This window comes from Symphalangus syndactylus, chromosome 6 (genome assembly GCF_028878055.3).
Source record: "Symphalangus syndactylus isolate Jambi chromosome 6, NHGRI_mSymSyn1-v2.1_pri, whole genome shotgun sequence".
Classification (NCBI taxonomy): Eukaryota; Metazoa; Chordata; class Mammalia; order Primates; family Hylobatidae; genus Symphalangus; species Symphalangus syndactylus.
Genome location: NC_072428.2, coordinates 52,858,443 through 52,874,307, shown reverse-complemented (window position 1 = coordinate 52,874,307; position 15,865 = coordinate 52,858,443). Strand labels below are relative to the sequence as shown.

Below are 15,865 nucleotides of genomic sequence, written 5' to 3'. Positions count from 1 at the left end.
CAAAGATCCTGAAAAGGTAGGCTGGTGTGGGGAGATTTTGATTTGATCCTGCTTGGGCTTGGTGGTGGCTTTTGCAAGCCTTTGCCTCAGAGAAGGTGAGAACTGCAAGGCAGAGCATGAAGCACATCAGAACTGTTTGAAATTCCCCACAAGAGTCTCCCTCCCTCCTTCTGCCTTTTCTCCCCGAGTGCATTTCATCAGTGTCGGAAGGACTGGTTCCCGGCACTGCCTTCCCTGCTTGGCCAGGGTCCCTGAGGAACTGAGCTAATGAGTGGATAACACGCATTTGCCAAGGCCTTCCTGGATGTGGTACCTGGGCTTTGTTAATTTTAAAGTGCTGCCATCCTTGGCTGAAGACCATTCAATTCCCTCTCACAGCAGTCATTTATTTTTAGCATTTGCTTATTTTCCCTCTGCCTTACTAAGGGGACAAGGTGCATTAAACCCTTTCTTTAAAAAACCGATAGCCTAAGCCAGATTGCTGTCCTACAGAAGAGGTTTTAAAGGCTTTCCTTTATGGACTCCAACAGCTCCATGGGTGTTCTTAGAGCGAAGAGCAGATGCTAATCTTGCAGCTAGACTACTGGCAGCCTCCCTGGGAGGCTCTCCTTCCTTGCTGGCTAGCTATACGTGGAGCAGGTAGAGTACCAGTGTACTTGTGCTTGAAAGTAGGTCCTTAGGGAGCCTGACCAACCACATGGAAGTCGGTCCTGCCTTAGGGGCACGGAGCCTTTTCCATCTTCTAACCTATTCTTGGTCTGGCTTCGTGCTGTAGAGTAGGGCTACCTTCTGCCCAAGGAGGCTGGGCTTTGTGCTGTGTGATCTGCTGACTGTAGTAATGATGATGGCAATAGTTGATTGGGTGCTTTCTGTGTGCCAAGCCCATGTCAAGCACTTCCCATGTTGGGTGTAATCCTCAGGGCAATCTTGAAAGGAAGGGATTATTATTCCTATTTTACAGATAGGGAAAATGAAGCTCAGAGTTGTCCAAGATTGTCCAGTTAGTAAAAGAAGGAGCCAGGATTTGAAGCTGGGTCTTTCTGAACCCCAAACCCTTGCTCTTTGCACTGGACTACACTGCCTATGGAGGGAAGGGGCAAGGAGCAAGGCCATGGGATGGACCGAAGGATGCTGGGACCAGGAGTCAAGTCAGCTCTATCAGGGTTTCTCGATGACCCATGATGTATTAGATGGATTTTGAGAACTGTAAAAACAGACAAGCCACTCTCCTTGTTCTCAAAAAGCTGACACTCAGAAAAGGGATAAAAGTCCCGCTTTGGAGAATGAGGCAGAATGTGTTCAGTGCCACAGAGAAGAACCCATAGAGTGCTGTGGAGGAGATGATGTTGTGTAGAGCCAGCATCATGAAAAGAGGCCCTTTCAGAGGAGTCAGGCCTTGAAAGATGGGCAGGATTTGATTGGTAACATAGGGAGTAGGGGGAGAGCATTTGCAGAAGGACCATTGTGAGCATAGGCTCACAAAGGGAAAGTAGAGATGTGCTAGTAGAAGCAACCAGCAGGGAACCCAAGAACATGGGACCCCTGAGCAGGGTACCTTGATATAGGCTGGCTTTTGTTATAGGTGGCCACCTGCCCAGTGCAGGACAGTACCCAGTATTCCCCAGCAAGGAAGGGTGGGTGAGGTTGCTGGCCAAGTGCCCAGAATGCCAGCACCGCAGCACCGTGCCCCCAGAGAAGTGTGCTGGGCTTGACGTTTCTCCCACCCCTACTGCTATGGCCGATTATCTCTGAGTAACAAAGAGTCATTTCTAATCCCATTTGGAATCGTTGCTCAAGATAATCCTGTTTTGTGGTAATGATATTCCAATTCCAGCATGCACTCGTAGTTTGGCAGACACATGCCTCAACCTCAGGCAACTCAAGACGCTGCTCCCTGGAAATCAGTGCCAGCTCATTTGCCTAACGTGACAGTCTCAGGGTATACTTCCTGGGCCCAATGCTCTGTTCTGTCCTGGGGTTCTGTGTTCAGTGCTGTCTTCATGGAGAGTGGCAGTTGGGGATAGGAGAGCATCCAGTGTTCATTATGGAGAATGGCAGTTGGGGATAGGAAAGCATCCAGTGTTCATTCAGTTCAGCTGCTTGGGGGAGGGTGTTCCATCTCTAGGAACTGTGAGATGGTCTAGTTCTATACCTCTTCTTTAAGAGACTTCTTTAAAAACAGCTGTACCGTAAGCTGCTTATTTTAACAGAGCTACCAGGCTGGTGGGCCAGGGGTCGGCAGTAGATACGATGGGTGTTTCAGGCTTTCAGTAAGATATTTGGATGTCTCTAATGACATCTATATGAGTAAAATTATGTAAAAAATAGTATAGTCAGACTAATAAATGTAAATGACCTGGTTCATTGTTTATGTATGAATGGACATCAGACTAGAGAGCAGGCTTGAGTGGTGAGCCATGGGGCTCTGTCCTGTTCAGTGTTTTATATCACTGATTTCACTGAGGTCATTGATAAATGCCAACAGAGTTAATGAAGCTTGAGGAGGTACTAATATATTGGGTGAAAAAATAGGGGACATTAAATAAAACCTCAGTGGGCTACAGTAATGGTTAAATCTGTGTTGATAAAAACTAACAGGGATAAGTATATGGGTCAACAATTAAAAACCAACTGTATAACCCAACGTGAAAAATTTAGCAACACTAAAAGTAAAGTCTAGAAGCTGACTAAAAACCCAATATGTTGTCCGCTGTGCAACATCAGGCCCCAGAAGTGAATTGATTCAGCAAATATTTACTGCCCTGTATAGGCCCTATGTGTGAGGAGATGGAAATAGTCAAGGCACAGCCCCTGCTTTGGGGAGCATCCAGTCTACTTATGTATACTATGGTAGTGAAGAATAGGGACTCTGGAGTGAAACTGCCTGAGTTGAAGACCTTGCTGTGCCTCTTATAGTTCTTAGTTTCCCCATCTGCAAAATGGGAATAATAATGGCACCTATCTCAGCATAAGGTGGTTGCAAAGATTAAAATGCACATAAAACTACTTAGTGTAGTGCATAAGTAGGTATCTGCTGCTGTTATTAATATTGTTTTTTGTTTTTGTTGTTATTTTCACCTGAGTCCAAGAGATATGCCAGCCCCATCATACTGTTCTGGATCATTTGCCTAGAGAGAGCCTAGTCTGGGTCCATACTGTAATAAGTCCTAACGTCTAGGGCCTGACCACACTGGCCTTAGGTTTGGTGATCATATATTATGAACCACAAATTGAAAGATGTGGAAGTATATTTAGAACTACGCTGAGGATGTGAAATTGGGATTATCTTGGAAACCCTGTTGTGGGTGATCTTGATTCCTTGGCCATCTGCTTAACGTGCCATGCCTTCCTCGAGCCTTGCCCCTAATTATATCACCTCTGTCTGGGTTCACCACTGATTTTTATCCTTGTCTATCTCAAACAGACTCCTTCTTATCCCAGCTAGCTGCTATGACCTGCTTTGCTTTAACTGCCATCTGAAAATATCACTGTTCCTGGTACTATGCAGTAAGGGCTTAGTAACTATGGGATAATAAGACAGACTAATGGATGGTCAGTTGGGTGAGAGCCAACGTGGTTTAGGGGAATGTACACCAAGTTTAGACTCAGACAGACCTGGATTTGAATCTTGGTTCCTGTGTTTATTTAATGTGTACATTTGGGTAACTCATATTATCTTGCCAAGCCTTAGTTTACTTATTTATAAAATAGGACTGGTACCTCATTACAAGTTGTTACAAGGATCTGAAATAGTGAATATAAAGTGTCTAACACACTGCGGCTGCTTTATTATGATTATTGATCTTTACCTTTTGAGTAAATAAATAAACATTATCCTCATTTGAGGAAACTGGGGCACATTTTCTATATAGGTACCTTATTTCCTACCCAATCTTTAATTCATTTCCTTAGGAATCTGGCTTTAAAAAGAAAATTGTTCTTTGCGCCCTCTCTACTCTCAGCTCATGTCCCCCCCCATGCCACAGAACTTGCAGATTTAACAAATGCTAGTGCCTTTGGTTGGGCCACCCGGCTTTCCTGACCAGCCAGAGACCAGGTTACTGAATGAGCCACAACTCATTTGACTTTCCAGCAGACCTCCTGAACTGTGACCTCTTCGCTTCCTCCCCTCATCGAGGTGTGCACTGGGTTGAGAAGAGGTCACTCTTTGTCTTCTCCTTGGGACCCGTGACACTCATCACAGTGATCCTATGCTTCAGATGTGGGGGGTGGGGAGGAGGAGGAGTTAGAGGAGCTTCTTCTGAAGCTCAACATTGTGTAGGGATGACCTGGAGCTGAGATCACTGCCCTTCTTGCTTCACCAACTCCAGCTGCTCGCCAGCCGTCTTTGACACGCGCCTGGCCCAACACAAGCCTGAGCTCACACCATAGGTTTTCTCGCTCTTCCCTAAACAATGTGAGCACCCTAATCCCCTCTGGCCACTGAAAGCAGAAAGCCTAAACATTGATCGAAGTAACTAACCTCCCATTTATTGTGACTCCCCACCACCCTGAAAGCAAGAGCTCATCAAGGTCAGTGTGAGCCAACCTTCCTACATGCGCCCCCACTTTTAATCTAATTACAGCCTGATTAGCAAATTAATTCAGCTGTGGCTCCAAAGGGAGTTCCATGAATCTCAGGAGCTGCCACTTAAGGACCACCCTCCTGTTCATTTCCTGAGCTTTGTCTGGGAACTTTCTGTAGCCCAGGAAGGAGCTACTGTTCAGGAGAGGAACATATAGGTTTTCCACAGCTAAACCACCTGCAGCCTAGTTGGGACCTTCAGGTGGGAGAAGGCTGAGCAGGGCAGAGACAGCTGCTGTCCACCTTTCTCTCCCATTTTCCATCAAATAAAATAATGATTTTATTTATTCATCTTTCATTTATTTATTCATGCACTCATTCAGAAAACATCTATGATCCAGGCACTGGGCAGGGAGCTGGGAAATAAGGTTGAGACATGGCTCTTGCCCCATAGTGTAGTGGGAAAGGCAAATAAAAGTAAGCAGGCCATCATGATACAATATGAGGGTCACCTACCATGGGAGTGAGTACTGGGTGCTGTGCAGACAAAGAAAAAGAGCATGGACTCATACTGTGAATCAGAGAAGGTGCAGTTGAGTTGGTGATGGCGTCACCAAGGAGCCCTGAAGGTGAATGAACACCAACCAGTTGAAGGAGGGGACAGCAGGTGGCGTCTTTGATGGCCCTTGGTGTACTGCAGGGAGTTCATTGTTTTCACTGGGTCTTTAATATTTCAGCCCCCAAGATTACTAGATTATATAGGAATTAGAAGTTCTATAATTGAGAGACTCCCTGAAAGGGATTAACTTTTGGAACAAATGGTCAAGTTAGTTAATATGTAAATAAAAGAGTTAGGACTTCAACCCTTTTTGAAAAAAAATCATCCATCTATGTTGTTGCATGTATATCCAGCCTGTTGCTTCTAACTACTGCATCGTGTTTCATAGTGTGTGACTACCACATTTACCTTATCCGTCCCCCCAGTGGTGGACATTTGATGGCCCGCAATTCCCCACTGCCACAGAATGCTGTGATGAACCATTTCTTGTGTTGCCCTTTATGGACCTGCATAAGGATTTTTCTAGGAATTATATACTCAGGAGCAGAAGTGCTTGGTAAGGTGCTTTAATGAAGTCCTACAAGATTGGCTTCCAGAATGGCTGCACCAGTCTATACCCTAACAGTGCATGAAGAGTCCCAGATCCTCACGTCTTCACCAACACTTGCCATTTTTCAGCTTTCTAACATTTGTCAATATGTTGAATTTACAGTGATATCTCATTTTAATTTGCATTTCTGTAATAACAAATGAACTTGAAGATTTTCTTTATATACCTAGTAATAATCCTTTTTTGGTTTCCTCGTCTAGGAATTGGCTGTTGATACCTTTGCCCCATTTTTGTTGGGCCTTCTTTTTCTTTTTTCTTTTCTTTCTTTTTTTTTTTTTATTTCCTTTTTTTTTTTTTTTTCTATTTCCTTTTTTTTTGAGACAGAGTCTCACTCTGTTGCCCAGGCTGGAGTGCAGTGGTGTGATCTTGGCTCACTGCAACCTCTGTCTCCTGGGTTGAAGTGATTCTTCTGCCTCAGCCTCCCGATTAGCTGGGATTACAGGCGCCTGCCATCACACCCGGCTAATTTTTGTATTTTTAGTAGAGACAGGGTTTTACCATGTTGGCCAGGGTGGTCTCCAACTCCTGGCCTCAAGTGATCTGCTCGCCTCAGCCTCCCGGAGTGCTGGGATTATAGGCATGAGCCACTGCGCCTGGCATGTTGGGCCTTCTGATCCTAGCATTTCTATCAAAACCTGATCTGGGGCAAAGTGCTCCTACAGACTATTAACTACCTGAAAGTCAGTATTGGGAAGTGAAAGGCAATATAACATACTTGTGCCATAGACATTCTCTGCTTCCCCAAATTAGTAAGGGTAATAGGGTATCTGGAGATTATCCCTAGCCTTTGAGGGTTGTACTACCATGAGAGGCCAAATCTTGAGCTGGTTGAGAGAATGGCTGATAATCTTTTTTTTTTTTTTGCCCAGGCTAGAGTGCAGTGGCACAACCACAGCTCACTGCAGCCTCGACCTCCTGAGCTCAAGCGATCCTCCCGAGTAGCTGGAACTACAGGCATGTGTCACCACACCTGGCTAATTTTCAATTTTTTTAAAGAGATAGGATCTCACTATGTTGCCCAGGCTGGTCTTGAACTCCTGGGCTCAAATGATCCTCCTTCCTCAGTCTCCTAGAGTGCTGGAATTATAGGTATGAGCCACCATGCCAGCCAGAGAATCGCTGATATTCTTAAGCCTTTGCCCAGTGAGTGCCTGTGGAGTAATTCCTTTGAGTGAAGATGTTTCCTGATATAGAAAAACATAATTGAGTGGCCTGTTGTACTCTGCCTCCTTTAATCCAACTGTTAAGACCATGAAGGCCTAGCCTTATACCACAGCCCATTTGGTACCAGCTACTCAAATTTAAGACAGTAATAGTGCAACCCAAACCTACAACATGACAGCCAGTATGCCAGCACCAGAACAAAGGAGAAGTTGCTATTGTCCTATTGTCCTTTAATGGATCAGCTCCAGTAGCAGTGCCTGCCTTCCTCTGTGCCATCAGATTTGGTTCTTATTGATCACTCTGTGTTCTGTATATCATCCAGGTGGGCTGACTCACCATCATCTCCCCATGTAAGTCACCTTCTCCCAAATACTGTTTTGAGTTGGGGATTTCTTTCTGCTTCAGCAGAAAATAGAAGAGGCAGAAATCATTCTATTTCCATTGTCTCCTTACTGCTGCTCCTGGATGCTGCTGCTTTTGCCTTGCCTTGACTTCTGGTACCAGTGTAATCCTTGGTTTCTAGCTACTCACTTGGTTTATAATCTGTTCTACCTCACCTTCTAGTTCTTGACCTCTGACCTCACATACACCTCTGCTTCCTGGTGTGTGGCCCTTAATTAATTTTATTTTGACTGTGAACTTCTTGGCACTCCCTGGTGTTGGCCTACTGCTGAGCCTGTTTTCACCATCCCTGCCTTAGATTTCTCTAACCTGGCTAGCCTCCTACCCTGTTTCTGCCCTGCTGTATGCTATATGCTATAGTTTCAGTGAGGTTCTTTTGGTGATCAAAGCTAGTGGTGAATCATATTCTTGTAGCCCTCTAGCCCGATCTGGGCTAGCTTCTCCAAGAAGGGCCTGACCCGTTTGGAGCTCTTGGTTAGATACTTTATAAGTACATGAAGGCTGTTGAACAAAAAACCTACTGGCCATATGTCAAGGTGTTTGATGCCACTGTTGGTTACTGAGCAGCCATGGTTTCTTTAGCCCTGTCTATACCCCACAGTGGTGCTGCTGCCTTTCGAGTATTATTAAAAGTGAAGGGAGGGCCAGGCGCAGTGGCTCATGCCTGTAATCCTAGCACTTTGGGAGGCCGAGGCGGGTGGATCACGAGGTCAGGAGATCGAGACCATCCTGGCTAACACGGTGAAACCCTGTCTCTACTAAAAATGCAAAAAATTAGCTGGGCATGGTGGTGGGTACCTATAGTCCCAGCTGCTCAGGAGGCTGAGGCAGGAGAATGGTGTGAACCCGGGAGGCGGAGCTTGCAGTGAGCCGAGATTGCGCCACTGCACTCCAGCCTGGGCAACAGAGCAAGATTCCGTCTCAAAAAAAAAAAGTGAAGGGAATCTTCTCTGAGGTTTCAGGATGAGTCACTGTCTTGGATGCTTACCCTCTTTGGCCTCCAAGTTTGTGAAGTGAATTGCCCATTCCCTTTGATTGGGTTAGCAGCCCCAGGGTCGATCCTAGTCATTCTCTTCTCCCCACCCTGCTAGACCACTGTCTGCCCTCCAGGACCAAGGGCAACATACGTGGTTGCTTGGACACGTCCTACAGCCTGCAAATTGGACAGATGGAATCAATACTCATGAACCTGGAGAGGCCCAGGTAGCACAGTTAGTGACACTAGCTGCCTGGAGGGACAGCCTGCCATGGGAGGGGGTGTGATTGAATGGTGATTGGACACAGCAGCTGAGGATTAACCAAATTACGTCCCTTTGAGTTTAGATCGACACTTGGATTTTAACACACATCAACTTGTGCAGAATATAGAAGAGCTGCCTTCTTAAACAGGACTATGCCAGCATGAGTGCTAGGGTGGTCAGGTATAGATCTGGTGCCCATCACAGCCCAGATTCATGTGATTATTGCTAAGATTATACAAACAGAGGGTAAAGGGCTTAGATTTATGGAGCTTTTTTTTTTTAATATGTCAGGCACTATGGAGTTTTACATACGTATGACCTGTACGGCAGCCATCATTATCTCCATTATTCTGGTAAGGAAATGAAGGCCCAGAGGTATAGTAACTGGTCCAAGAACACACAATCAGTAAATGATAGAGCTTTGATTTGAACACAGGTCTCTCTGTGCTTATTATAAAATGCCATGCTGTCTTCCCAATTTAGATGTCTTAATTCGTATGTCTCCTGACTTTCCTTAGTCCAGCCACAGGGCCAGGTACATAGTAATAATAACCAACATTCATTGAGCAGTTGTTATGTGTCAGACACTGTTCTAAGCTACTTTATGTGTATTAACACAACCAGATGAGCTACTCTTATTATCCCTAATAATTATTATGAGGCCGCAAAATGGTGGTTTTCTAATTTCATCATTCCTTCTACAATTATTAGTTTTCATTCTATAGTAAGACAGAACTTTCCCTTCTCTCCCATTTACTTATTAATTTTCAATATGGACTTCAATGGAGAATCTTATTTTACTCAGTGGGTTATAATTATATATAATTAATGGGTTATAATACATTACTATCATTATTCACTCTGATGCTCTGATCATCCCAGATTTTACAGCCAGTTTTCTTAACTTCTGTGCCATACTATTTCTCTATCAGACGTTGTTTTGCAGTGCCTTCAGTTAGTTTGCCAATCTGTATCTGCTTTTTTCTACCCTCTTGGCTTTAAATGTTCTGGGAAATAGGAAGACTGACTAATGCCAATCTTAATCCAAATTGTGTATAAACTGAGAGTAAATAGTCTCCAAATGAGAACCCGACAGACTTCTATGAATTAAACATGTGAGTTTTAGACATAGATTTTAGCTGCTTAGAGACCCTTCTCATTTCTCTTTGAAATCTTAATTCATATTCTGGATAAGTTACCTTTGAAGGTAATTTTAAAAGCTATTTTAGGTAAGGTGAGTAGGCACAGAAGACTCACTTAACTGATTTAGGTCACATATAGAAGAACCACTGCTATGTAGGAGATGGAGTCTGGTTTTGGGCTTACCTATGAGGACTGTATCTTTGTGTGCATGGAATTTAGTGAAATTCGTTCATTCGTTCAGCAAGTAATTGAATCAGATACTGTGCCTGTTGAAGGTAATGAAATTCAAACCAAATGGTACGTGGGAAACCATCAACATTACTGGTTACAAATACTAAAAAACTATCAAGGAAAACAAACTATAGTTTGGCTTTTTAATAGTTACGATAAGTAATTTGTTTAAAATGCTTACCACTTCTGCTTGCAGAAGCATTAGCAGTTTTGAAGGTTAGTAAGCAAAAGATAGACACCCTAAGACAAAGATGGGCAAAGGACCTTAATAAGGGATTTGTGAAGAAGAAGCACAACTGACTATTAAACATATTTAAAAAAAATTCATCCTCACTAGTAATCAAAAAATGCAAATTGAAAGAGCAGTGTGATTCTATTTTCTGTTTTCCAGATTGACACATTATGGAAAAGAAGAAAAAAACTACTCTATTTTGGTAAAGGAAGACACAGCAGTTACTCTCATACAGCATACTTTGCTAGTGAAAATAAAAATTAGCACAATCTTTTTGCAAAGCAACTTAGTAATATTTATAAAACTCTTAAAATGCTTATACTTTTTGATGTAAATTTTATCTCATACGAATTTATCCAAAGGAAATAATCAGAAATATATTACTAAAATATTTAAAACAATCTATTGTCTTATAATAGGGATTGGTTAAATCAATCATGGAATAGTCTTACAGTGGAATACTGTGTAGCCATTTAAAACAATGTGGGTTTTTTTGTTGTTGTTTGTTTGAGACGGAGTCTTGCTGTGTCGCCCAGGCTTGATTCAGTGGTGCAATCTCGGCTCACTGCATCCTCCGCCTCCCGGATTCAAGTGATTCTCCTGCCTCAGCCTCCCAAGTAGCTGGGATTACAGACATACACTACCATGCCCAGATAATTTTTGTATTTTTAGTAGAGACAGGGTTTCACCATGTTGGCCAGGCTGGTCTCGAACTCCTGATCTCAGGTGATCCAGCTACCTTGGCCTCCCAAAGCGCTGGGATTATAGGCATGAGCCACTGTGCCTGGCTAGTAAAATAATGTAATAGACATATAATACATGGGAAGGATGTGTGTGCATTCAGAGAGAAAGTTCATATATGATCCCATTTTTATAAATAAAAGTGTGTATATATCCATTGAAGAAACTGGAAAGATGTTATATGTTCTAAGACCGTTTCTTCTTTTGGTTATCTATATTTTCTGTTTTTTTGTAGTGAACATGAGCCTTTTTTATTAGAAGGGAAAAAATGTATTAGTGGGAATATTACATAAATCGCAGGAAGAAGGGAAGCTAACATATGGAGCCCCTGCCTCTGGTCATACTCCCTCTTCTCACACAGCCACTGGAGTGATTTTTGTAATTGCAAAGGTTTGGAAGGAAACTTGCCAATCTGTAAACATTAGTTACTCTTGGAATTTGGACTAAAGAGATGCATGTACCTTTAATGTTCCCATGTGCTTGAGAAGAATGTGTGTTGTACTGCTGTTGGATGGAATGTTCTGTATAGGTCTCTTATATCCATTTCATCTAAAGTGTAGTTTAAGTCAGACATTTCCGTATTGGTTTTCTTTCTGGATGAGCTGTCCATTGCTGAAAGTAGGATATTGAAGTCCCTACTGTTTCTGTAGTATAGTCTATCTTTGTCTTCCCATTGATTAATAGTTGCTTTATATATTTAGGTGCTGTGATGTTAGGTACATATATATTTACAATTGTTATAGTCTCTTGATTAATTGACCCCTTTATTATTATATAATGACCTTCTTTGTCTCTTTTTACAGTTTGGACTTAAAGTCTATTTTATTCCATATGAATATCGGTATTTCTGCTCTCTTTTGGTTCCCATTTGCATGCCATATCTTTTTCCATTCCTTCATATTTAGTCTATGTGTGTCCTTATAGGTAGAGTGAGTCTCTTGTAGGTAACATACAGTAGGATATTACTCTTTTTAATCCATTTACATTCAAGGCAATTATTGATCGGTTAGGACTAACTTCTGACATTTTGTTGGTTTCTGGTTGTTTTGTAGAGCCATTGTTCCTCTCTTCCTCTCTTGCCGCCTTCCTTTGTGATTAGGTGATTTTCTTTAGTAGTATACTTATATTCCTTACTTTTTACCTTCATGAATCTACTTTAGGTTTTGCTTTGTGGTTACTTTACACTTTTATTCCATACCTGCCACAAACATATTCTGTATTTTTAGTGTCACAATTTACATATTTTTGTATTATATATCCCTTAACAAATTATTGTAGCTATTATTTTTAGCAGTTTTGTATTTTGACCTTAATACTAAAGACAAAAGTGATTTACTTACCACCATTTACAGTATCATAGTATTCTGAATTTAACTATGTGCTTACCATTACCAGTGAGGTTTTTGGGGTGTTTTGTTTGTTTTGAGATAGGGTCTCATTCTGTCACCCAGGCTGGAGTGCAACGGTTGATCTCAGCTCACTACAATCTCTGACCCCCAAGATCAAGTTATTTTCCTACCTCAGCCTCCCGACTATATGAGACTACTGGCATATGACACCACACCTGGCTAATGTTTGTATTTGTTTGTCTGTTTTTGGTAGAGATGGGGTTTCAGCATGTTTCTCAGGCTTCCAGTGAGTTTTATACTTTCATGTTTTTTGTGTTGCTAATTAGCATCCTTTTCTTTCAACATGAAGCACTCTCCTTAGCATTTCTTAAAAATTTATTTCCATCAGACCTGTCTAAGAAATATAAGACAGGTCTGGTTGTGATAAACTCCCTCAGCTTTTATTTCTCTGGGAAAGTCTATCTTTCTTTGACTTCTGAAGAAGAGTTTTGCTGGATATAGTCTTCTTAGTTGGCAGGTTTTTTTTTTTTCATTCAGCATTTTGAATCTATCATCCCGTTCTCTCCTGGCCTATAAGGTTTATAATGTGAAATCCACTGTTAGCCTTATTGGAAGTCCCTTATATATTGCTTGCTTTTTTTCTCTTACTGCTTTCAGAATCCTTCTTTATCTCTAATTTTTTTTTTTTTTTTTTTTGAGTCGGAGTCTTGCTCTGTCGCCCAGGCTGGAGTGCAGTGGTGCGATCTTGGCTCACAGCAAGCTCTGCCTCCCGGGTTCATGCCATTCTCCTGCCTCAGCCTCCTGAGTAGCTGGGACTACAGGCACCCGCCACCACGCCCAGCTAATTTTTTTTTTTTTTGTATTTTTTGGTAGAGACGGGGTTTCACCGTGTTAGCCAGGATGGTCTCGATCTCCTGACCTCATGATCTGCCATCCTCGGCCTCCCGAAGTGCTGGGATTACAGGCGTGAGCCACTGTGCCCAGCCTGTCTTTAATTTTTGATAGTTTGATTATGATATGTCTTGGTGTAGTCTTATTTGGATTGAATCTTATTGGAAACCATTGGCCTTCCTATTTTCAAATAACTGATTTTTGAGTTCACATATTCTGTCTTCTGCTTGATCAGTTCTGCTGTTGATGCTCTATGTTGCAGTTTCATTTGATTCATTATATTTTTCAGCTCCAGGATTTCTTTTGATGTTTTTTAAAAAAATAATTTCAACCTCTTAAATTTGTTTGGGATATTTATTGTTTTCCTGATTTTGTTAAATTGTTTCTCTATATTTTCTTAATGTTTGCTAAACTTTCTTAAAACAATTATTTTTAATTATTTGTGAGGCAGGTCATGAATATCCATTTCTTTAGGGTTGGTTACTGATCCTTTATTTTGTTCTTTGGGTGGGATCAAGTTTCCCTGATTGTTCTTGAGTCTTGTGGCCATGCTTTGGTGTCTGAGCATGTGAAAAAGTAGGAACTTATCCAGTCTTTGCAGATTGGCTTTGCCTGAGAAAGCCCTTCACCATTCAGCCTGTCCAGAGATTCTGGGCAAACCATCTTGTGTGGTTTATGAATGAGCTTGGTGCTGGAGTCCTTAGGCAGGCTGGCCTGGTACCTGGGTCAGCAGGTGAGTGGGCCTGGTGCCTGGGTTCTTAGGGTTGAGCTTGGAGCCTGGGCCCACTGGAGTGGACCTATTGATTGGGACCACAGGGGTGGGCTTAGAGCCTGTATCTGCGGGGGCCAGCCTGAAGCCTAAGTGCATAGGGACTGACCTTGTGATGGCATGGGCCTTGAGCCTGAATCTGCAGGGAATCGTTAGTCACTGGGATTGACTTGGCGCCTGCATCCATGTGGACGGGCCTGGAGCCTAAGTCCACAGGGGTTGGTCTGGTACTGGGGCAGACCTGGAGCCTGAGTTTATGGGGGTTGGGCCTGGGCCCTGGGTCCACAAGGGCTGGCCTGGAACGTGGGTATACAGGGATGGTCCTGGAGTCTCAGCCCATGGGGGCCAGGCTGTTACTGGCATCTGTTGGAGTGGGTCTGGACCTTGAGTCTGCTGGAGCAGGCCTAGGCTTTGAGTTCACTGAAGTCTGTGGCATGGGGACTGGCCTGCAGCCTGGGCTGGCCTGTTCCTGGGCAGGCACGGAGCCTGGGTCTGTGGGTGATGGTCTAGAGCCTGGATATGCAGGTGCTGCCCCAGAGGGTAGGTCTGTGAGGGCCAGCCTGGGACCTGGGTCCACGGGGGCTATCCTGGAGTCTGGATTTGTGGGAGCCAGCTCAGTACTGGGTCTACTGGGATGGGCCTGGGGGCTGCTAGAGCTGGCCTGGAGTGTGGGGCCACAGGGACTGGTGTGAAACTGAGCAGGCCTAGAGCCTGTGTCCACAGGTGCTGGCCCGGTGCCTAAGGCCAGGGGTACTGGCCTGGTGCTAGGGCAGGCCTAAAGCTCTGAGCTGTGTGGACTGACTTGGCTGTGGGCTGGGCTGGAGCCTGGGGTGGACCTGGAGGCTGGGTCTGCTGGTGTAGGCCTGATAACTAAGGCTGTCAGGCCAGCCCAGTGCTAGGGCAGACCTGAAGCCTGGATTCATGCCCCAGCCGGTTCTGGGGGGAGTCTAGAGCCCTGGGCCACCAAGGCTGCCCTGGCGCTAGGATGGGCCTGGAGATTGAATCTGCAAGGCGGGCCTGAAGCCTGAGTCTGTAGGGGCTGGGCTCGTGTTAAGGTGGGCCCAGAGTCCATGACTGCTGGGGCTGGCCTGGTGCTAGGGCCAGAGTCGGGCTGCTAAGGTCAGTCTGGCTAGGAGGCAGATCTGGAGCCTGGGGCTATGGGGTGTGGCCTGGCACCAGGGCCAGCCTAGAGGCTTAGTCTGAGGGTATCAGCCAGGAGTTTGGGAGCCTTCCAGGCACTGAGTTTTACTGAGGTGGGCCTGGTTTCAGGGTCCAAGGCAAAGTCCAGCCCTCACTTCCCTCTCCTTCCCCCATAAGTGTATGTCTCTCCATGTGTACCGCCTGGAGTTGGGGCAGGGGTGATATGGGTAAGGGGAAACTGTCTTCCTACCCTCTGTAGGTAATCTTTTCTTTACCTCTGTGCTACGCCCAGGTGCTATAATCTCTCATTTGGTTTACTTAGCTCTTGTGAAGGTATTTTTGCATGTGGATAATTGTTCAAATTAATGTTTCTGCTGGGGAGCAAGTGCTGGAGAGTCCTGTTCTGCCATCTTGCTGATGCCGTAAGGGCTTTCTTGATCCTGTTTCTTGTTCTGCTGCACATTTCTCCTGTCGTAACCTTTATCACACTTTGAGCTGTAGCTTTATACTTAATTATTGTTTTTCTCAGCAGACTGGCCCTAGCTTCTTGAGGTCACAGACCTCAGCACCTAAAACAGGGACTAGAACATGGCAGGCATTTGATAAGTAATTGTTGGATAAACAGTTTGTATTTTAATAATTGTGGAAACAGGGCCTTAGAAAGGTGTTAAGTAACTTGTCCCAAGCTTCTCAGCTGATAAGTTTTAGAGGCTGCTGCCTTTTTTTTTTTTTTTTAAATGAAGTTTCACTGTGTTGCCCAAACTGGTCTTGAACTCCTGGACTCAAGTAATCCTCCCAAAGTGCTGGGATTACAGTCATTAGTCACTGTACCCGGCTAAGATTTCCTGTCCCTGTCTTTCCTATCCTT

At 44.0% G+C, this 15,865-nt stretch overlaps 1 protein-coding gene across 9 annotated transcripts in view; it reads left to right on the top strand.

Annotated features, from left to right (window-relative positions):
* Positions 1-15,865, top strand: part of CLPB (ClpB family mitochondrial disaggregase) — a 143,882-nt gene that overhangs the window by 39,920 nt on the left and 88,097 nt on the right. The window lies entirely within an intron of this gene.